Here is a 23963-nt window from a genome sequence, read left to right as displayed (position 1 = left end):
GCAAAACCCTTTTTTTTTAATATCCTTTTAAATTCCAGACATTCTTTAATTACATTTTTAAAAGGCAAGAACTACAAAGCAAAATGGAAGCTGTTTACAGCTGGGTATCTATTTTACACACCTTTACAAGGCAATGTATTACATTCTTCAGAACCAGCTGGAAAACTAAGATTAAGCCTAACTCTCTTCAGGATTAGTAAATACCTTGCTGGAGCTAGTAATTCTGCCCTTTAAAAACAGAACAGCCTAATGGTCTTTTCCAATGTAGGGGAAATTACTTCCAAATATCTCTTTATATACTGGATTTTGGCTGCTTTTTGAAAACATGCATGATAAATTCAGCTCAGGGAATGATTCCTTGGGTTCATGCCAAATTACCAGGTCATTTAAATAGATGCTGTATGCTGTTATGCACTTAAAATTATTTACGCTAGTTTTATAATTTCTTCAATCTGCTCTTTAACACTAACACAGTGGATAACCATTTACTCCAGAAAATCAACATCTTTCCTTTATTTCCTTTCTGTGGAGAGAATGTTATCCAGCATCAGTGTAGCTGCAGTGATGTTTCAGAGGATGTTTCATTTACATTGCAAATAGCTTGATTATCCTTATTTTGAATACTGTATTTGTTCTTGTTAACACCCCTCCCTTTCATTTTTCTCTTTTGAGTTCTGCCCATACTGCTTTGTAACTAGCTTCCCAGGCTTCTGAGGCTTGAGCATTTAGTAGTTCACATTTGGGAGCTGGTGAATGGCCTATTTTGCTGGCTGAGGTACATAATGCTTGTAGCAGTATGGGAAATTAGGATTTATCAGAAATAACTGCCTTATGAGCCTCAGAAATTGTCAATCAAAATAGCTTTGGTCACTTTAATATCAGTTAAGACTGTAGATAGATAGACGGAAATAATTTTACAATCATTAACTTTGCATGGTAGACACAAGGGGAATGACTTAAGGAGATAGCCTGAGAAGTTAAATTTGGAACTTTACTGCTCTTACTATGCTGTATAATTGCCTAGCTGCATGCCATCTGTTCATCTTCCTCCCTCCAGGCAAAAGGGCATTACAGCTGAGCCAGTAGCAGGAAAGGGTAGAAAAGGAATCCTATACATAGAAAAAATAGCAAAAAAAGCAATTGTAAATGTCAGCAATCACACAGAAACCTGTTTTGGGTTGTAAATTAGCACAAAAAGAGATCTACTTCTCTCAGCCTCAAATCCTTTTGCTTTTGGGTAAAACCCACAAGACTAATAGGGTAGTCCCAAGTTCACACTCCAACAGCAACAGCTGCAAGGAAGTTCTGGTGCCACAAAGTCAATGATAGATCTTCCATTGATTTCAAAAGAGACAAGAGACTGCTCCTAAATTTATTCCTGTCTCACGAGACACTAAAATGATCATCCAAGTTCAATTCCTGATCCTCATTAAAAATATGCTTGTTGAGCTCTCTGAATGTGCTTATTGACAATTCTGCTTGGTAAGTGTTTTTCAATGTATGAAGTTCTTCTCTGGACAGTACATAGGTTCCTTTCTGAAGAACTTGTCGTTGTCAGGTATTTCTGTCATGAAAGTTTTTCCTCCTTTTCTCCACTGTGCCTGCCTTCCTGCCTATTTTTCCAGAGACCAGCAAGAATCAGAGACTTTTCTTCAAAGTGTTTATTTTCTTGAGAAATCCTGACTCTTTGTGCTGTGTCTGATCTTGACATGTTTCTGCAGCTCAGGCATGCTATTGTAATAACTCTGAATTATTTTTTATGAAGTTATTATTGTATTATGCTTATTTGCAGCTGGTTGAAAGTAGAAGTTTCTGGGTACATGCAGACCTGCCCGCTAAACATAAACACGAGCCTCATAGCACAGTGGAGGAAGATAAAAAGTCATTAGATAAAATCAAGAGGTGCTAAAGTGTCGCAGACATCTTTTCATGAAAATCCTTTCCTTAGGATTTTTTCCTCCTGACAAGCTGAGAGGTCTCAGGAACAAACTGTAAACAATGGTTATCTGCTGCTGTGGAATGCACCAGGTGGATCTGTGATTGGCCCATCTTGGATGTTTATAATTACTGGCCAATCACTAGCTAGCTTAGACAGAGAGTCTGAGACAGCTGCCTTTGATATCATTCTTTCTTTTCTATTCTTAGCTTAGCTAGCCTTCTGGTGAAACCTTTTCCTCTATTCTTTAGTATAGTTTTAATGTAATATTTATCATAAAATAATAAATCAAGCCTTCTGAAATGTGCAGTCAGATCTCTTTCTCTTCCTTCAACATAAGACCCCTGTGAACACTGTCACAGTAAAATAATTTGGTTTGGTTTGATGAACAGCACTGGTGGTCACCTATTCAAAAACGTTTCCTAGCAGGCCAGGGAGCATCCTTTCCTACCACAATTTCTCTTGACATGTTCCATGGGGATAGTCTCTAAAACAGATCGTGTTGCCTTGATTTAACAGCACTTTAAAAAAAACCAAGGCATTGTAAAAACAGCTTTGGTCCCTGAAAGTATGGTCAGTATTTGTCTTCCATTTTCCTGACATGGTTAGATGCTGATCTCTGGCTTCAATGGGCTCTAGGCTATTGATCCATCTCTAAAGCCCCCAAAGCACATCATGATCTTGACAAAAGGCTGCTAGTCAAGAGACCCAACTCACCTTTGCGCTTTTCCCATCTTAGTAATAATCTGTGAGAGAAGTCTGTTAGGTCCTCCAAGGTCTTCAGCAAGGATTGCTGTACACTGATTTCAAGCACAGTTATTGCTACAGACCCAAACTGCTTTTTCTTTATTTACATTTTTTCCATTAATGAAAAACTAAGGACTTCTCACTTGAAGTGAGGATGTCATCATTTTTGTTCAGCTATGTATTTAAAACAGCTTTAACAATCAGAAAATAAAAATAGACAAAAGTTAATTCTCATCAAAAAACTACTTCTGTTGTGTAATGTTATTCTTCCAAAACACATATATATTTCAATTTGTTTAAAAGTGTATGTATACTTGAAGTAAAATGGTATGTTTCTGCATATATTAGTAAATAGTCCACATGTTCTTAAAACTGGAAGAACTGTTCTTACACTGATGTTAATTTTTAATTTAGCAACATAGATCCTGGCACAGCATGACTTTAAAAAAAATTCATCAGATTTCAGCAAAGTTTTTGATATATATTGACAATATCCTATCCCAGTCGCATTCTTCACTTCCCTGCTTGTAAACTGATTGTTAACTTTGTTGAAATGTTTAATGTCACTAACTTTTCCAGCAGCATAATCACAAATCTCACTAAGCAAGTATAAGGGTCCTCCTTAGAAGAAATTTCTCTTTTCTCATACTCACTGTGGAAAAATGATGCTTGAAGTCTATGGCACAGATATGAAGAAATACATGCACATGCATATATATATATATATATATATATATATATATATATATATATGTATATATTCTCCTTTATATTTCTTTGTAGGTAAAATATAAAGAGCCTTGTGAACACAAAAAAACAAAATATTCATAACTAGGAAGATAAATTTTTATGAACACTTTGTGTAATTCACTTAATGGCCTTATGGGTTGTAACACAAATCTTACGCCCTGACAAACTGATTCATCTTGTAGTATCTCAGTGAAGCTCAGCTTTTAAATAAACATCCCAACCCTTTCATTTTCTGCTGATGCTCCTAATTTTCCATGGGTCACTTAGTCCCTTTCATTTGGCCCCCCTACCTCTCCCTTTGTCACTAGCATATCTGGAAGTTTGCAGGGACTAATTACATCCGTGCATTCACAAAAGACTCAGAGTTTCTTTGCATGCTCCAAATGTAAGTGACATTAACCTGCTTGGGTTTACTATGTGTTTTTTCTCCTGGAGATTTACAGAGAGGCTGCACCAAAATGTAAAATGTAAAATGTAAAAGCAATACACAGCATAAGCATGACATAAGTAACTACCACGGGGGGAACAGTTAAGGTGGTGCTGACATTTAAGCTTTCAGATTACCTGGATCTAGAGGATGGTTGCAATATGCAACTCACTCAGATTCCTGATCCAAAGATAACAACAAAAAAAAGAGACAAGACAAAAAACAGCACAAAACAAAACAGAACAAAATGCAACACACTGTTTTCTATAGGTTTGCCACCACTGGGAGCTACCTCACAGCATAATGATATATGAGCCTTCAGTGTGATCCTCAAGTGGTTCCAAGCAATAGTACTGGTTATTGCATTGCAGACTCTTGTAGTGCTAAGGCCCCGTGACTTTGCTCTTTGGATTAGCTTTAAAGAATCTCTACTGTAAGGTAGACTACAGCTACAACAATCTATTATGGAGGCACTCTGTAGTTTACAAATGAGATTTAGGTGCTCCAAGAGCCCTTGAAAATTTTTCAGTGTATGATTCAGTTTTTCACTCCTTCTTTTGGGTAAGTTCACCAATCAGTTCTCTTCAGCTCACTGTCTTTTTTTCTATGCTGCTTCATTATATTGCCTGCATAAAATTCACCCAGTCTTCTAAACATCCTCTTTGAAGTCTTGTATGTTTCAAGCTTTGAACTTTTTCAAATCCAAAGATTTTCAGGCTTTGGATTGCCCAGTGGCAAATGCTCATTCAAATTTATGGTGTTCCTCACACAATTTTTTCCCTGCTCTTCTGCTTACATTACTAGCTACATTTCTGTTTTAACAGAAGTCCAGGCTTCACAAATGCATGATTCCAGAACTGGAAAACATGAGTAATTATCCCAGTTGCTTTAACTCATTAGCATTACCCAATTAAGTAGCCGAACATGACTGTATCTCAATATTCAAGGAATATTGATATAGCAGCTTTTTATGTACTAATATGTCATTATCTATATAATTACTGATGTAATTTCAAAACTGCCGAGTCAGAAAAGAGTAGTGTTGTGGCAATTTCTCCTTGTTTCTTCCATTTGATTTTGGAATTTGGTTTTCTGTGCTAGTCTCTTCTTTGCTTTCCACTGACAGGATCTGACCCAATGATCCGCAAATTAAGCTGCCAATTGCTGTTGAAGGAAAATTACAGAGCCCAAGGACAGGATTCAGCTCATCTCAAGCTATATATGTCTACAGTGTACATATACATGTCTGAACCACTGTCCTAAAATTCTTTTTCAATAACTGAAGTTTTCTTCACTGAAAAGTGCCTCCGTAGGCACTTTTAAGGTTTGATTGATCTGGCTTATTTTAGATATATACTTTCAGAAGAAATTAATCATGTCCAGGACACCAGTGGCTAGTTTGATTAGATTGTCATAGATTAGACAGGAAAACCACAGTGACTCACTCAGATTAAACATCTCCATTTAGTCCTATGATTCACATTCTGAGACACGCAGAATAAGCTGTTCCAATTTTTTTGCCTACCTCGTTCCTTTCTCAATCTTTCTTGCAAGTATCTTTGCAAGATATTCCATGTTAGATATCTTATATATGTGTTTGGCAAAGGTAGCTGACCTCAAACTCCTGTATTGACAGAATTCTTCCAATGAAGAATTCTTCTTATATTCTTGATGTATTCACATTATATATTACAAGTAATTATTTGTTTTAATGAGTCCTGTCTGTATGTTTCTTTACTTCATCAAAACTGCCAGTGAGTCTTACCATATCCCTCTCTTTTGGCAGTGTTATTTTAGATAATGTTTTACAACTTTTAGATGGCAGAAGAAATAGTTGTTTTTCTTAAGCAAATGAAGAAAATTTGGTTTTAGAGGGATAGCTAAAATAAACCTTAGAGATGTTTTAGGAAGTTTGATAGTATCTCATCTGTTACCACTTGTTATCTAACTTTCAGAAAGGTGAAGACTTTCTGCAAGGCAATATGACAAGATGAGCTTGATATTGTATCTTAGCTGAAATTTTGATAGATGGGCTGTTCAGTTAAATCTATATCCAGAACATAGGAAAATGCTTCTGATTCAGAGTAACTTGGATGAGCAGGAGAAGAAGGAAGACAGGAATGACACACGGAGACAAAAAATGATATATTAGTTTAGAGTTTATATATTTTATTTACTAACGTTACTTTGAATAAAGGTCATGTTTTTTATTCAACATTCAGGTCTAAGGGTTTGTGGATCAGGTGAGAAGTCCAGTTTCTTTTTATTTCTCTCACCATGTTAAATAAGAACTACTAAAAGTGCAAGTAGATAAAATAACAGACAATTTTACCCTCTGTCTATACTGAATGTATAAATTCACATGAATATGATGGCTATTGTACAAGGAATTAAGAAGAGTAAAGAAAGGATAAGGAATTATCATCTGGATAGTAATATAAAAAGTATCTAACAAAACTCTAAAGAAATATGTTTCTAACTGAATTTTCTCAGTTTTCTTAATGGTATTTTGCCTAGCATAGTAATTCTTGGGCAAAAGTCCAAACATGCATTTCAGTCAGTCTCACAACACTCCTGTAAAAAGTTTGGCTATAAAACCAGCTGTAATACAGCTTTGCATGCTGTCATTATCTTTATGGACTGGAAATACTCCACATAACTCCAAAGATTTTTGAGACACATTTTAATTTATTTTATTGCTGACCAAAAATTTTAGTAAGTCATTATAAATGTCCATTTTCAATTTCTGCTAGTGCGATTGATGTGATTTCATATAGAGTCATGGGATCTTTAAGTCTTATAAATACACAGATTTATGGAACTCTAGTCCACTGCTAGTGAAATGAAAATAGCACTTGTTCCTGCATTAGTTGCTCCTCATGGGAATTCAAACTCCAAACTCATTGTGATCTGCCTGAAAAAGTCCATCTTGATGTTTTAAATGGGCAGGGTGGGAACAGGCTCCCTAGATTGTCTCAGTTAGCCTGCTGGTTTAAACTGATAACAGTAACTAAATCTGATAACAGCAGATTTATATGTTTCTGGCCAAAATCCTGATGATTTTATTTATTTTATTTCTGTTCAAGTGAAACCCTGCTGAAATTAACATGTTGACTGATGATATGACTGGGTGGAGCAAGTGGCTGAATGTATTTTCGAGAATTCAGCAGTGGGGGAGGGTGTAGTTGTTTTTTGCATACACAAAATAAAAATATGTCAACATGCTTTTTTGCTTCACATACTTCTTGTGTTTTGCTGTGCTGTTATGAAAGTCTGTGTCACATAAACACCCCTTTCTCCCTTAGTAACACAACAGCTAACTATTCATTATGAGTGAAATAAGCAATAGTTGCTTGAAGTGCTCAAGCTGTTCACATTTAGAAATATGTGAGGGGATACCACAGCAGAGGATGTATGTTCTCTTCTTTTTCATCATGTCAAGCTTTCTTTCAAGTACCACACATTATTCATCAGAAAGATATTAGAGTGCATTTAAAATGCACATTCCATTAGTGTCAGAATATTTACTATGCAATGCTCAGATTTCCACCATCACATGCCTGTGTTGAAAATTGTAAAAAAGGTGATGATGCCATTACACTTCTTCAGCCCATTCTCATTTTTTTATCACCTTTTGTTTTCAATTCTTTAGTTCGTTTAATTTTGTTAGATTTTCTCACACAGATTCTGACTCCTTCACTCGCAGGTGGTGAGAGGTAAAGAGCTCATTAGCAGGAAATCTACTGTCACTGGAGGTTTGTGGCAAACCTCCTGATATCTTCCCTGCACACTGACGGTAATGAGAATTGAGGGGGTATGCATCACTCTGATCTCCTTACTTATCATCAGTGAATGTGTGTAAAGAAATTTTGGAAACCATACTGTGCATTTTTGGGGGAGGCAAGAATGAATAATTTAAAACTTTTTCTTTTGACTTCACTCTGAACACTGTTTTCAGAATATACATGAGAACCAGTGGGAAACTAAGGAAATACAACATATCTTTAAAAAGTTTCCCTTTATTCAAACAATTTGCTATCTCTGTGCAAGACAGATTCCCAGAGCACCACCATGTCAAAAGAAGGCCTGTCTACATGTCCAAATTATTCCCAAAGCTCTGAGAATTGGCTGGGGTAGAGGGGTGTGGGGTGTGGGCAACAGATCCTGACCAGCCACAGCAGTGTCTGACCTGGGAGATGCTTTACCTGCATCTCCCGTCAGGGAAAGAAGGGGCAGTTGGAACTCTTGCAGCCCACACTTTGGCTGGGCTGATGCTTTCATGGTGGAGCTACATGTTCATTGAAGTTATTGACATCACCTAAATGGGGTTAAATCTCTTCCTTTTTCATCTCTCAGCACACCTGTGCAAGACCAGACATAATTTAGTGCTTATTACTGAAAGCTTATTTTCTGAGAAATGACCAAGATACAGTGTAAAAAGAAACCTAAAACTGATACTCAAGGTTTTTTTTAGACCTCTTATTTTCACAGATTCCTTTAGCATCAATTTCAATTTAGATGCTAATCTCATTTTTCCTTTTTGGGGGAGTGTGAATTGAAACCTGTGTGATTTGAAGCATAACAGAAGGGCGCACTTCATATTACACTCCTATTATAGAGTGGATCATATCAACATAAACAGCATATATCAGGGTCTCAGAAATGTGCTGCAGAAACATGTCACATGGCACTTTAAAGAGAGTCTAGATGGGGGAAGATCCTAGTTTCTTTTGCTTAAACTACTACTGCAAAAAAGAAAAAGGGAGTGTAAAGGGGAAAAAGTAAAAAAAAAATCAAAATGAACGGAATAAATTAATTACTGTTCTAAAATGGAATATAAAAGAAAGGAGATTGCCAAATATAAGATAGGGTAAAATTTTGCTCTCTAGATCAAAGTAAATTAAAATTAATTCCAGTGTTTTCTGCAAATTCTTTTAGATTTGCACTAGTCTAGGTGACAGATGGAATTAGTCAGGCTTTACATCAGTTGCACTGAGAGCAGAATTTGTCTCTGTAACACTGCAAGAGGGAGGGCTGTTTTTCAGCGCAAAGAATCCTCATATTGATCCTACATTTTCACCCCTTTGTTTGTCCTTAGCTATTCATATTAGTTTTAAATTCCCTTTGTTCACTCTCTTTCCTTTACTTCCTAGTCTGTGTAAAAGATTCTGAAACATGCTTCATTACCAGTTTCCACTCCCACATTTTAGATTTATTTTTACAACCCTCCTACCTCTGCAGTAATTCTTCTTAAGACTGTTCCCACAATACCAATATCTGCTGCTTCCTATCCCTCAGGCACTCACACTGTCGTACCAAACACAGTTTAGTCTTTTACTTGAAGAAAAATGCTAGCACACCACAACAAGCTGAATGCACATGTTCTTCTCTTACCCTGATTTTACTGACTTTTTGATGCAGCTATTATCTCAGTTTATTCTATAAAATTTTCTAAGGTCTTTCCATCATAATAAAACCTTGGCTGCCTTCCAAGAACATATAATGTCACCACACTGTCTTTTGGTCACATTTCCAACAAGAGGTAATGCAGCTAAGTGAAATACCATTTTCTGACGGAAAGTTTTCTTTAGCCAGCCAAGATGTAACCATATAAACTTATAAATCTTCTTAAACTTTTTTCCCTATCTTCCTATCAACCCTCTTACCTGTACCACACAACAGCTTAGTCATTTGCCAAGCACCACTCCCCATCTGCACATAAAAACATAAAGAAAAACAGTTGTGAAAGGGTTTACACAGAGCATGTGCAAACCCATTCAGAGTAGAAGACAACAAAGGTTCCAATTTCAAGGAAAGTGTCATGGTCTGCTGCTCTAGTCTATGCAGAGACATAACACAAGGCAGTTTTGCAATTGCAAACATTTATGGCCCTCTGCATTCCCTAAGAATGACTATTATTTCTAATTGGAAAGCACAGCTTTGTGATTACAGAGTTGAACAGAAATTAAAAAGCAGGTTGCACTTCACAGTTATTCCTCTTAGCTCCCTCATGGACAGTGAACAAATCATCTTTCTTTCCTGTGCTTCAGTTTCTTTTCCTGTACAGTGCATTCTAAAAGCTTTCATGGTTAGTCATCCATATTTATGGCATGAATGGCTTGTGTACAGAGCTTGCAGAAAGTTTTAATCAGGTACATGCATAAGCACATACAGAAAAACTCTAATGTTCGCCTAGAGAAAAATATGTATTTTCTTATGCAGAGTGTACATTACTTTATTCAAAGCAAAAGTGGACACCATTGCAGTAATTATTCTGTCATTTCCATTGACTAAAGTTTCCAGTCTATATTCATTGCAATCACACCAAAAAATAGAGAAGAAATTGCCACAATCTGCTTCTGACCTGACTTTAACTGACCATTAATTGTGTTTGCATTGTCTAAGCTATTGTAACTTTCCATCTACATGTGCTTTTGGCCTGGATTTTTCCCTGGATAAAGCTATCACACTTCATACAGCACTTGAATTTTGAAAAAGAGCAAACACAACTACATTAAAGAAAAAAAGAAGGAGATGATGTGTCTGATGAGGCAGGGAATTACTAATCCTTTCTTTTGGTGAGACTTGTTCCCACTGTGTCAGAAGCAGTCCTTTGCACACAGCAAATTGAAAACGTGATGGAATCATCTTCCAGCATTTGGATGTAGTAAGAAGTGTGAAGATCAGGTGACACATGCATGTGTTAGCAGGTTAGTCCCCTACTCCATGAAATGTTTGAATGTTGCCTGTAGCTCTTCCAGTAGTTCACATTTGGATGCTTCCAGTGTAATTTGTAAAACAGAATGCTCTGCAGGAAGACCTTCAGCAATGGTCAAATGCAGACCTGAAGGAATGCAGAATGAACACAGAAACACACAGTGGGTTTAGCATTTTATTACACAGTCTGTTTAAAGAGAGTCTCAGAGAGGAGTTCCTTCTTCATCTAGTTTCACATTTTAGATAATTGTGGATGTGTAAGCAGGATTCTCATTTCTCCATCTGAGGTGTGTTTTCACAGCTGGCCCAGGGCTGTGGCATCTTGTTAACAGAGAAGGTTCTTTCGTCAGCAAAAAACTGAGTCCCAGGAACCTCTTAGCACAGTTTAATGAAATCACACAAACCATTTCCCTGGATCTAGTAACGAATGGACAGACAGTAAATCACATAGACTTTGAAGTGAAGTCTTTGCAACTAGCAATGATTGGATGATAAGATTATTTCTCAGTAAAGATGATATTTTAACTGTTTTTACGATGTGGGGTGTTGGGTGTTTGGGAGTTTGGGTTGTGTTCAGAGTTGTTAGCTTTCTTGCTGTTACTGGAGGTTTGTGACTTTTTGTTTTGAGTGGCATATTTTATGTTGGCTTTGTGGCTTTATGGTTGTTTGGGATGGCTTGGGTTGGGTTTTTGGTTGGCTGGTTGGTTGGTTGGTTGGTTTTGTTTTGGTCTGCACTTAGATTTGTCAGCAAAACAGACTCTTCTCATAGTGGCTTTTTCCTGACTGACTGGCTGACTGACTGACTGACTGACTGGCTGGCTGACTGACTCTAGGGACCACTGAAAAGATAACAGTACCGTTCATGTAAATTTTAAAACAAACTCTTAATCTGTAATAGATAACCCTGTTTTTAAAAGCTGTCTAATCCAAAGAAGCAAACTCAAGAGAGAATCTATCAACATGGGTAAGAATATCTATAAGTCCTGTAGAAGTCACGACAGACATGTGCATTTCCATCCAAGGAAAATCTCATTGTGTGTAACTGCATTTTAAAGAGACATGCATCTGTTTGCAGCTAAATGGTCTGGAGTTGTAGGAAGCTCTGTGCCCTAGGATTTGCCCTGGGCTGAAATTAATGTACTGGTAAAAAATTTGGAAAACACAAGCAAGGTGGATAAAAAAAGAGAAGCTATAATAATATCACTTGACTCTGGAGAACAGAGCAGCCATGCTAACACCTTCCGTGCTGGACAGTCAACCAGCACAGCAGGAGCTTCCCCATTTCCTGAAACATCTTTGCTACACACGGATATGCTAGTACCGACCTTTTACTTCCCAATAAAAAAACAAAAACATCTACAAGTTTTCTTGATGTCACTGTCAGAACGGAGCCTTTTGCAAAGGATTCTTAAACCTTTGCTCATTTTCTTCATCTGTCTATCCCATTGGTCATATAGGAACAGAAAGGCATCTTATGCTTACTAGTATTAATACATCTGAATCAATTAAAGCAGATTAGATCTTTCTAATAAGTTTAAACATGAGGAAAGACACTTTTTCCCCCTATATTACATAATACAGATGTATGTGACACAAATCAGATGTAATCACATACATCTGTATTATGTAATACAGATGGGCATTCTTATTTTAGTAAAAAATCTCATCTATGTTATAAGAAGCCCTACAACTCAAAACAGGTATGAATAACAAATTTCAGCAGCAGGCAAAGAGCAATGTCAACTCTATTCTGTGGGACTACACAAACTTTTGCTAGCAAGTAGATCAAGTAGAACAGCAAGTACAGCAATACTCTCATAGTGTGGTTCCAGGCCTCAGTTTTGATCTGGATTCCATTGGGTTAGGATTTCTGCTGTTATTCAGGAGGTAACCACACTTAATTATCTGTCTCCTTTTACAACAAGATGGAAGTTGCAGGACTGTCTGATTACTTCAATGACATTCCCATTTGAAGACCTGCACTTTTATGAAATTGAACCTCATTAAATCAAAGGTCCTTTTCTATGTTATACTGTTATATATCAACTCCCTTCACTGCAGACACTTTCATTTGACGTTACTTTTATCCCGTTTTAATGTACTGTGAGTGTCAGAGCAGTCCTGGCATCTGACATTATTTTTGACAACGTTCCATTTTATCATTTGCAAATTCTTGGCATATTAAAAACTCCAATTGATTGAACATCCCAAAGGGAAGGAGGCAGGTAAAAGTGAAAAGAGTGAGAAGATGAGATATGAAAATCCTGATACTCATGTTTATTTCACAGATTAATTATTGCAAGTAATTTGATTTCCAAGGATTTATGAGGTCAGCTGTATTTGCTGTAATTTATTTAGAACATAATTTCCAGATTTCAAATAGGCTTCAGCCCTGCCTAACATGTTGCTTCCAGACTCAATTTTTTCTATTTCACGTGACAAATATTTTGATGCAAAGTTCTGTAGCTAATTTAAAGTGATTATTTTACAGAAGACATTGTTGCTTGTTTTATCTGGCACTATTGCCCAAACACATCTTAAGGAGATGTTGAAATAATTAGGCTGAAAATAATTAACTTTTTAAGTATCACTCAGTTCTAAAGTTGTGAAGAGGCACCTCAACAGATCATCTAATCTAAACTTCCTGCTCAAACAAGGTGAGCTATGGTGGATTGCTGAGCACTGTGTCCTGTTGGATTTTGAGTATCTCTGAGGATGGAGACTCCACATTCTCTAGGCAAGCTGTCCCACAAACCAGTCTTGCAGGGGGAAAAATGAAAACAACTTTCCCCCTGCCACACTCCCCCCCCCACCCACATTTCCCTTATGTTTAAATGAAATGTCTTGTATTTTTCCCTATGTCCATTGCCTCTTGTCTTACTCCTACCACTTTTTAATCTTTTAGGTCCTTTGCTGGACTTGCTCCAGTCTTTTGATGTTTTATATGTCCTGGGGAGCCCAGCATAGGATCCAGTACTCCAGATGAGTACAGGGAAAGTATCACCTCTGTCTACCTGAGCAGTGCTCTGCCTCATGCAGCTCTTAATTCTTTTAACCTTTTTGTTTTCCACAAGAGAACCTTGTTGGCTCATGGCAAGTTTGGTGTCCACCAGGTCAAGTCATTTTCTGCCACACTGATTTCCAGCTGATCAACCCCCAGCCTCTGTTGTTGTGTGGGAATAATTTTGTCCAAATGCAGAATTTTGCACTTACCTTTGTTGAGATTAATGAGGTTGCTGCTCATTTTTTGTCCAGGTTCCTCCAAGTTGCAACACATCCATCTGGTCTATCAATCACTCTTCTCACACTTTTTGAGGAAACACTGTCGCACAACCCAAGTCACTAAAAAGGATGTTAGATAATATTTGCTTCAGTTTTAATCTCTGGGGTGCTTTACTAGTGACTGGCCTCAATCTGAAACTTGTGTTCTGGTCACAACCAGTTTTAAATCCACCTCACTGTCCATATATTCAGCCCAAATTACATCAGTGAGAATGTTACAGGAAATGGAGTTGAAAACCTTTCTAAAGGTAAGGTGAACAGAATCCAATGCTTTCCCCTCATCCACCATGACAATCACTTCATCGAGAAGTCTATGTAGTTGGTCACACATGATTTCCCCTTTATAAATCCCTGCTAATGATTTCAAATTACTTTCTTGTTCTTCATGTGTTGGGAAATATTTTTGAAGAGGATTCAGTCCATTGCTTCCATCAGATAAAGGAGAGACTGACTGGCCTTTGTTGCACTGGATCCTCCTCCTTTTCCTTCAGAAGGCAGAACTGGCAGTTGCTTTCTTCCAGTATATAGGAATCTCCCTTACTGACCAGAGACTTTCAAAGCTAATCAGGATTGTTCTTGCTCTGAAAAGCATCAGCTCCCTCAGCACTCAAGAGGTGCATCAGGTTCCAGGGGCACGTGTAAATCCAGTTTTGTTTAAATATGCTTGAGTAGATTCTTATTGCCCTGGAATTCCTGAAGACAGGTCTTACCAGTAAAGACTAAGGTGAGAGTAGCATAGATTTCTTTTCCCTTTTCAATGTCCTTTGTGATGAGATCCCCTTTCCCATACTTTTCTTCAACTTCCTTCTGCTGCTTATGCATGTGTAGAAACTTTCTTTCTTGCACTTCACCTTCAGCTCCAGAAGAGCTTTTGTTTTTCTAGCCTAATACCTTTATGTTAGTCCAGTGTTTATCTATTTATTTTAGTCCAGGGTACCTTTTCTCTGCTTCCACATTTTACAAAGTTCTGTTATGTTGAAGTTCAGTCAGAAGCTCCATCATCATCCATGAAATCCTACTGTCTGTCAAAATGGATCCTTCTTGATCATGGAGAAGGAAAACCTTGAAAATCCACCAGTTCTCCTGGGCACCTCTTCTCTCTAGGACTGCAACTCATGGAATTCTTCCAAGCAGATTTCTGGACAGCATTGAAGAATCTCTCCAAAAGTCTAAGCTGTGACCCTACTTTTTTCTGTTTCCATCGTTCAGATTCCTTATCACCTCATAGACACCACGGCCTGTTCCTGAGGTTTACATCCTGGTCAATTCTTCCCTGTTTGTGTGACATCCAACAGAGCATCTCCTCTCATTGTCTGCCTGATGATCTGCGTCAAGAAGGTGCCTTCAGCACTCTCCCAAAATGGCTTGGATTTCCACTGCTGTAGCCTCTTTGAGACGTACATTGTTGGGCCTCAAGTCTCTCATGAAACACAGGGTCTGTGAACACAAGGACTCTTCCAGTTGTGTTAAGACAGCCTGATGTACATTTTCTTCCTAGTAAGGCAGTCTGCGGCACCCACCACATTGTCATCCATGTGGTTTGCCACTAATCCAGACCCATCAGCTCTGTTCAGGTCATTGTTCGTCCGCAGACATGCACCCCGATGCAGTCTCATGCAAAGGCTAGTCCCCTCATGCTGCCCTTTTTTGGTAGCCTGTATCCATCCACTCCAGCTGTGTGAGCTATTCTAACATGTCTCCAGGATTCCAATGAGATAACAACTCTCTAAGTGCACACAGACCTTTAAGTCTTACAGTTTGTCCCCTTCAGAGAGGCAGCAAGGCATCCTGTTTTCCTAGGAAGGTTAATGGGAAATCTTCCCTGCAGTTCTATCCGGTAGGCGCTTCCCTATTTATGTGGATATATTTGAGTGGGGCTACCTTCTGCCCTGATCTTTTGATTACAACATCCCTTGTATTTATATCAAGTTAACACCCCAATCTTGTTCATCACTTCTTCATATTACTGCTCGTCTTCTTCCCCTGTTTCTAATTCAAGTGTTTCTTCATCAGGCTAGCTAGCGAGCTGGCAAAATGCTTTTTGTTCTGCTTCTTCAGATGAATCCCATCCCTCACAAGCAATCCTCAATCCTCACAGGGGGTCCTTGATTGTACAAAACAAAACTGTGTTGTCATCAGTGTTTAACCGCTACAAAACCAATTTTTGACCCACATGTATATTTTCTGCAAAAATTTATACTGGATGCTAAAGATTAAGGTTTTGTCATAGCTCTTTGTTTTGTTCTCTATGAATGCAGGTCTCCAACGACAGCATGTCATTTGTTACTATTTATCACTAGGTTGTGAGTCACATAAGGCTGCTCTTGTTCTTTAGTTCCCTGCATGTTGCCCTGTGTAGCGTATCACATTGCTTGCATTCACTTTCTAATCTGTGCATTGGGAAAAAAAGTGTCCCTTCTGACACTGGGAATCAACCTAGTGAAACTACCGATACAAGTAATTGTAACTGAGAGAATAGTTTAATTTCAAGCTAATTTGAGAACACCAAGAATTCGCTAGTTTTAAGCAGCTGTGTGTTTCAGAAGGGATACATATTCTCTTAGAGCACACTGCACCAAGCAAGCTATGACATTAGAAAAGTAGCAGTGGAGAACCCATGTGTTCTAAAAGCTTGATATCACTACTGTATGTGTAGTCAGGAAGAAAAATTGTAGTATGCCTTTGAGATATGACTTTAACCCCATAGTTCAGATTAAATTATGGACATGATAGATGATATTCTATTGAGTCCTACTTGATATTACATCTAATAATTTAGATAACATTTGAAAAATAATGGGCAGAGTTTGAAAAAGGAAGTCATAAAGTAAAGAAGAAAGTAATTTTTGTAAAGAAAAACTGTGATTCCATTTAAAGTAAATCTAAAAAAAATATTCCTTTGCCTACCATGATCTAAACTTGCAAACCTTTGGTAATTCTGCACATCTAGGCTACCTCACACATCAAAAATATTTATCTGCATCAGGCCAACACTTCCAATTGATGCAAGCAAAAAGTTACATTCACCAAAGACCTTCCTTTTCCTTTTCTCTCAAATTCAATGAGCACTTTTAGAGCTCACAGAGGCCATTTTAAAGAGCAGTAGTAAGAGGTGTTACAAAAGGACGTCTAGAAGAGCAAATCTCTCAGAAAAGTCTCCTAGGAGGGTGCAATCTCTTGTCTAGGAGAATGTATGGAGAACTAAGTGTGGCACCTTCCTCAGATGGACTGCATCTCCCATATGGCAGCTTTGGGTCCAGGGACAGCCTTTCTATTCAGCACATGCAGGAGAGATAGACGAGATAGATGAGATAGACGATAGATGATGCGATGTACCTGGCACATCTCGGACGTGTCCTGTGCTCATGCCAGTGCTGCTGCCTCTCAGGCATGCAAAATAACTGTAAATACCTAAACCCAGTGCTGTCTTTGGCCTTGAATCCACATGCAGGAAGAGACAGAGTAAGGTCAGATAGGGTTATTTTCTGAAGCCCTGGGGATCTGCTCATGTTTGCAATTTCTAAGGAAGGAGGGGTGCAACAAATTAAGCACATTGCCCCTATGGCACTTCATCACAGAGCAGGAAGGCTTTTCAGCCCTTAGCAGAAAAAGAGAAATAAGGAAATAAAAACCTAGGGATAGAATGAGAAGATGAGGGCAATGAAAGCAGCTGCCAAAATTGAGCCCAAAGGCAGAAGGTCTGCTAGTGACAGACGGTAGTGACCAAAACACTGCTGGAAGCAGAGACCATATGCAATATTTATTTATTTGAGGTTTAACAGTTCCTATGTGTGCTCCTAACAAACTACTTATAACCAAGGTTCCTTTGGCTAAGGTTTTAATGATATGTGCCCATCTGCACAGTTTCAATAGTATATGATGTCTCTGGTAAAAGAAAGTTTTTCTTAGTTAAAACCCTCAAAGTGTATCTTGTGTCCGGTTAGTATAAAGAATGGAGGCAAAATCATTGCTTCCAGGATCATCTTTAGCAGTGGAATAGAAATGTCCTAAGCTCCAATTCTCTCATAAGTGGTCAATTAATAAATGGAATAACGTAAATGAAGCTTCTTTTCCTGGGCTCTTTAAATCACACCTCTGGCACAGTAAAAATGATGCTTTTCTTGGTCAGCTTATAATATTTTAATTGTCATTTTTAATTTAATTCCACAAAGAATTTTCTTGTGTCATAGGTCCCTCAGGAGGCTGGAGATATCACACAGATTTTATTGAATACTTCATTCCAATTCCCACCCTGCAGTTATAGAGCTGTCACTAAAAAAATAAAAACCTCTGTAATTGTTAGATAAGATGATTTCAATATGGCTACATCATCTGTTTCATTATTTTCATTTTTTAAAATTTTACTTAAAAAAAAAACCCAACACAAAACATGAAATTTCTTAGGCAGCATCCACCTTCCTTTACAGTCCCAGTGTTTAAAGAGTCATAACCTCTAACTATGTTTTGGTTTATTTTTATCACAACCTCTTGCTTTTTAGATCTATCTTTCAATTATGTCTTTGCCTGTAAGGAATCTCAAATCAACATCACTAAGAAGAAAAATAAAAAGTAATTGGTGGCTTGATGGAATTTGAAATAATAGTGCTACCATAGAAAATAAGGATTGTATTCTGCCTTTAATTAATTTCTTTGCTTTGAATGTGCTTTGGAAGCAGACTTAGCCAGGGGTCCCTGGCTAAGAAATGCTGTGCCTAAGTGACGGACCTGGCAGCCACTTAAAGCATTTGAAACTCAACAGCAGTTCTCTTAGGGAATTCAGAATAGCTTTGCAGTTGAAATGACAGGTATATTTCATATTGGCAGAATGTGACTTCACTGTCTGGAATTTGGCCAAATTATCAGGGTCATGCTCTTATTCTTAGGAAGAGAGTATTGGGATTTTTAATCATCTCAAGCAGTTGTGAGCTTGGGTTTATTTCTGAATTAAATTTAAACACTTCTCTCAGGACCCTGAGACAATGCTGAAGCACCTGTTCAATAAAGGCTCAGGCAAAATAGCATGTTGCTTGATCCTAACACTTTACCCTCACTTGCTGAATTTTCATGCCTGATGCCATTTACCATCCAAGAAATTGCCAGGTATGAACACACTCTGTATATGAAATCTGATGACAGCAGACCAGCAGAGAAAGCACATCCTGGTGATGTTTTCACTGCCTTCCACAAATAATTAAACCTTTATTTCAGACTGAGAAAATGTTATTAGCAAGGGTCTCAAAAAACCTCCTTCCAATTTGGCTAATCACTATTAGCATAAACAAAGTAGCAGTGCAGCCAGGCACAGCAGATCCAAGAAAGCACATGCTTTAGTGCTGACAAATAGCACAACACATTTTAGGGCAAAGCAAAAAAAGGAAATGTTTGTCAAATTAAGAGAACCCTCAGCTTACTGAACAGGAGCCCTTTTTGCAATAACGTGAGGAAAGGCCTTCTAGTATTCAGCACAATTTGCAGCTGTAAAAATGGAAACAGAAGGATGGGTTGTACTGCTAGAGGAACACATTATGAATCAGAGCAAGGGCAAATTCGGGACACCTTGTGGGGAAAGACAAGTACAGAGAAAATGCTTCTCCCTCAATTTTGCGACCTCCTTCACTCATGAAATCTTGTATTAAAATCTTTATTTTTGGTTGATTCATTCCATTTGGATGGAAGATTGAAACATTTAAGATCAGCCCATAAGTAACCCTTAGCACCATGAGAATGGTGGATTTTGGGGTGTCCATTGCTCAGCCTGCAAAGCACTGGGGAAGGGACAGGAAAATTTTTAAGCACATTTAAAAATCTATTTAACTAAATCAATTTCAAAATCAGCCTACTGCCATGTCATACAGAAAAGCTTTGAAGAATCCTTGAGGCTTGTAGCGGGGGGTGGGGGGGAAGAAAAGTGATTGCTGGTACTTTGTATCTTAGATATATATAACCACATCAGCCATTGAAAAGGCAGTCTGCCTTTGTTTGCAGTGCAGGACCGGAAATTCTTTGTTTCATTGTAACTCAGAGGAAACATGAACGCATAGCATGGGAGAGTGGTTGAACAGATTTTTTTCAGGAGTCAGGAGGCAGTGACTTCACTTAGTGAAGAAGGGCAAGAGCGAATAAATCAAACTGTCTTAGTAAGAACATTTTTCTTGATGTATCAAAAGAAACTACTTCCTTGCTAGTACATGTTAGATTTCCAAAAGTAGATACCTACATATTCAGCTCTCTGGCATGCCCTTATCCTCCTGACAGCTAGGAGGCCAAGGAGATGGATTAGTGAAGTTTGATTGTAAAGACTATTGGAGAGTAAAAATATGTGTATGCTGATGAACAGAAGTCATTAAGAAAGTCCCAGAAGATAAAGAAGAGGATAGAACTGAGGAAAAGGGAAGAGATACAACAAGAAAAAGAAAATATTGTACAGTAAATTTAGAACCATGGCGTACATCTTAGACATCTAATACACTGCAGCCACTCAATATGCAGTTTGCTTCAGGCACAAAGACTATTCTGCAAAATGTGAAGTAAATAGCAGCCAGACAGAAGGAAAATCATACCGATTAAGGGCCAATAGATCTTTATTGCAGTGACCTTGCACTGTAATTGGGTACAAAAAACACTTACAGAGTGATCTCTACTCTGTACATAACATTACATTATACACGTGCATTCAAAATTATCGTGGCTGGGAAAATGAAATACCATTTCATCTGAAAGACCTTTTTTTCCCAAATCTTTTCCTCTGAGAAAAACAAGCCAATTACTCTTGCGTAAAACACCAAGACCCTCTACCCACTGGCTAAAACGGCACCACGAAGAAGCTTGACCAGCTGTGAGCCACTCAAATATCTTATCATGCCAATGACAGAATCACATAATTTTGGGGGTTGGAAAGAACCTAAAATATCATCTAGTCCATCTTTCCTGATAAGGCCACAGACATCTTTTCCTTGGTCAGTTTGCTTAAAGCTCTGCCAAACCCGACATTGAAGGAACCGAAGGATGGGTCATCTACGTCTTCTCTGGGCAACCAGTATCTGAGCACCCTCATGATAAAAAAAAAGTCTTCTTAAAGAATCCTTTCTGCAATCTAATCTACTATTTTTATATTTAAAACTCTTTTTCCATTCTGTCACTGCAGGCTGTGGTCCTCCTTCTTCTTTCTTGTAAGTGCCATCTAACCATTGAAAGAATGCAATAAGGTATGCCTGCTTCCTTCTCCTCTCCAGGCTAAGCAACTCTGCGTCTCTCTCAGCTTTTCTTCTTAGGAAGGATATTTCAACCCTCTGATCGTTTTTCTAGCTCTCCTCTGGACCTGTTCTAGCAGGTCTATGTCTCTTTCATACTGTGGACCCCAAAGCGGGATGAAATACTCCAGATGGGTTCTCAAGAGAGCAAAACAGAGGGCAAGAGCCACCTCCCTCAATCTCTCAGACACACTTCCTTTTATGCAGCCAGGATGAAACTGGTTTTATGAGCTACAAGAAGACAATGCCAGATAATACTCCCAAGTTCTCTTTGGGGCTGTCATCAATCCATCCATAATCCAGTCTGCATTGACATAGGGGATTGCATCTACCCATGCAACACCTTGCACTTGGTCTGGTTGAAATTCATGGGCAACTGTGACTATTCCAACCAACAAAACAAACTGTCCATTTTACTTATGAGAGATCTCTCAGTCCTAACATTAATTTTGGATAAGCAATTAATGAGTTTCTAATAGTGGTACTCACAACTTCTGTATTTTCTGTTGCTACCAGCATCTTATTGAAAGTCATTTCTGGCAGTGACAATGGAAAGATTAAGATTTCTGGTTTGTCTAAAGTGTACCTAATTTGCTTTAGATGAGCAACCTCTGATCCAAACAGATGAAACCAAGATAGGTGGATGGGTTTCAGTCCTAATCTGGGTTCTGGAGTGCTTGCAGAAGGGGTTGTGAAGATGTATGGGCAGCCCTGATGGGCCTGCAGTGGTCTAAGGATTTGTTTCTTCTTCCTATACTACAGTAGACAGAGCCACCATAGTGGCTTCCTAGAAGTGCATATGGTCCTTCAGCAGGATGTTCTCTGACAGCCAGAGAGCAAATGCCACACCAGCTGGTGAAGGTCTATCCCCTCACAGTGTGGGAGACTTTGCCTAGGAGATTGTTCTCCACCTGCTTCGTCAACAATTTTCAAGCAGGTGCGCTGACTAGTATGACATTGAACATCAGGGATTGCAATGTAACTGGCAATGTACAAAGCTACTTGCTTTCACGTGGTAAACAGTTTTAGCAGTTCTTTGCAGCAATGCTTAATGGAATACAAGGGAATATAAGAAATGTCTTTCTAATTTTGACCAATTTTCTTAGAAGGTTTTAAACAGTTGTATGTGAGTTCATATTATTGCTTAGCACAAGTGGTCAGTAACTGTAATAACACTTATCATGAAAATTTCACTTTGCATTACAACATTGTATAAAATTCTATAGGACATGCTCCTTTGTTTTCTTGATTGACATCACTGAAATTCTCAGTACCATGCATTTTCCATGTATTGCTACTGTTCTGGATATAGACTTCTCTGTTGGAAACAAAAACCACCCCAATAGACACACCCATCCATGCTCAAACACAAAAAAGCAGGTGTGCGCACACACACACACACACACACAAGGAAGGAAAAACATAGGAATGATTGTATTGCTTTTTTGTCATTTCTACCAATGATTGTTTTGTGCTGTCAGATCCAATAATGGACTCTAAACTGCTGCTCATTTCTCCATGATCCCTCCATGAATCAAAGGAAGGAAGCAGACAATACAAAAGCACCACAGTCTACTGGCAGCCTTTGGTACTTTACAACCATTTTGTCAGAGAAGCACAGCTTGCCCAGGTATGTACTGATGCCTCCTGTTTTTCAACACCTTCACAAGCTCTCCTCAATCTATAAGATCAAGCCTGAGTAATCTGTCTTCATTCTCATTACTTCTCACAGTATAATACTACCCTATTCATATGATCATATTTCATCCAGGCTGGTCCATGGTATATCCTTACCTCATAGTTGCTACATTTTGAAATAAACTTTCTCCTGCTTCCCCCCCATACCACTCATTACATGAAGCCAAAACTTTCCCATAAATATGCATAATACTGCTTCCTTATTGTACCTAATTTTTTCTCAGCATCATATATTTGAAATTTTCTTTTTTTTTTTTCCTATCCATTAGTAAACACAAACCCACAAATCAAAGTGTTGTAGATGTACTGCTACTGTTGCCATTCATTCTTATTGTGTCATTGCTTTCTTGTATTCTTTGATCTGCCTATATTCATTTGGGGTACTGTAAGTCCTTTGAGTCAAGAACCAGAATTTTGCTTCCTGTTTGGACAATGTCTGAAACATTAAGGCTTCAGTCTCTAACAGGAGGGTAATACAAATAAACAAATAAAGAATGACAATTTAAGTGATGGGAAGATTCTTTTTTCAAGCTGGCATACCTTTTGTATGGGTAAGATGTGAGTAATGACTGTAAAAAAGAGGGGAAAAAAAAGTCAGCAAAACAATATTTCTTTTTTTCTTCTACCATTTTCTTATGGCAAGAAATTTATATTTGGCTAGTCTTCCTTTCTGAGGTGTTGTCTGTAGCCCCAGGAGGGTGACAGTATTGTGGAAAGATGACTTGAAATACATGGACACAATTGACATTTTGCGTAGGAAAGTGCTGCTCTAACACACTTTGTAGAAGAGAACTGAAGGAGACAGAAAACACTATTTTTGTATTTTATAAATAATCACCTCCTTCAGGATATCAGAGATACACAAATAATTGCTGAGTCTGGATGTAGGAAAGAGCAATTTCTGCTACCAGGATTACAAGGAGCTTTAAGAATTCATTTCCTTTCACAATTTTCTAACCATGAATTAATTAGCTATATATGGTAATTTCACTTTCTTAATCATTGTCAATATTTGGAAGCTCCTTTTATAGATTTGTGATTAACTTTAATTGTAAACTAATTACACTGTTCATAGTAATAGAGGATCTTGTGGGTTGACAGAGAATCTATAAATGATGCCCAGGAGACAGCAACAGATTGAATACATTCCAGTCTT

The sequence above is a fragment of the Zonotrichia albicollis genome, chromosome Z (genome assembly GCF_047830755.1).
Source record: "Zonotrichia albicollis isolate bZonAlb1 chromosome Z, bZonAlb1.hap1, whole genome shotgun sequence".
Taxonomy (NCBI): Eukaryota; Metazoa; Chordata; class Aves; order Passeriformes; family Passerellidae; genus Zonotrichia; species Zonotrichia albicollis.
This window is presented reverse-complemented; position numbering follows the sequence as displayed.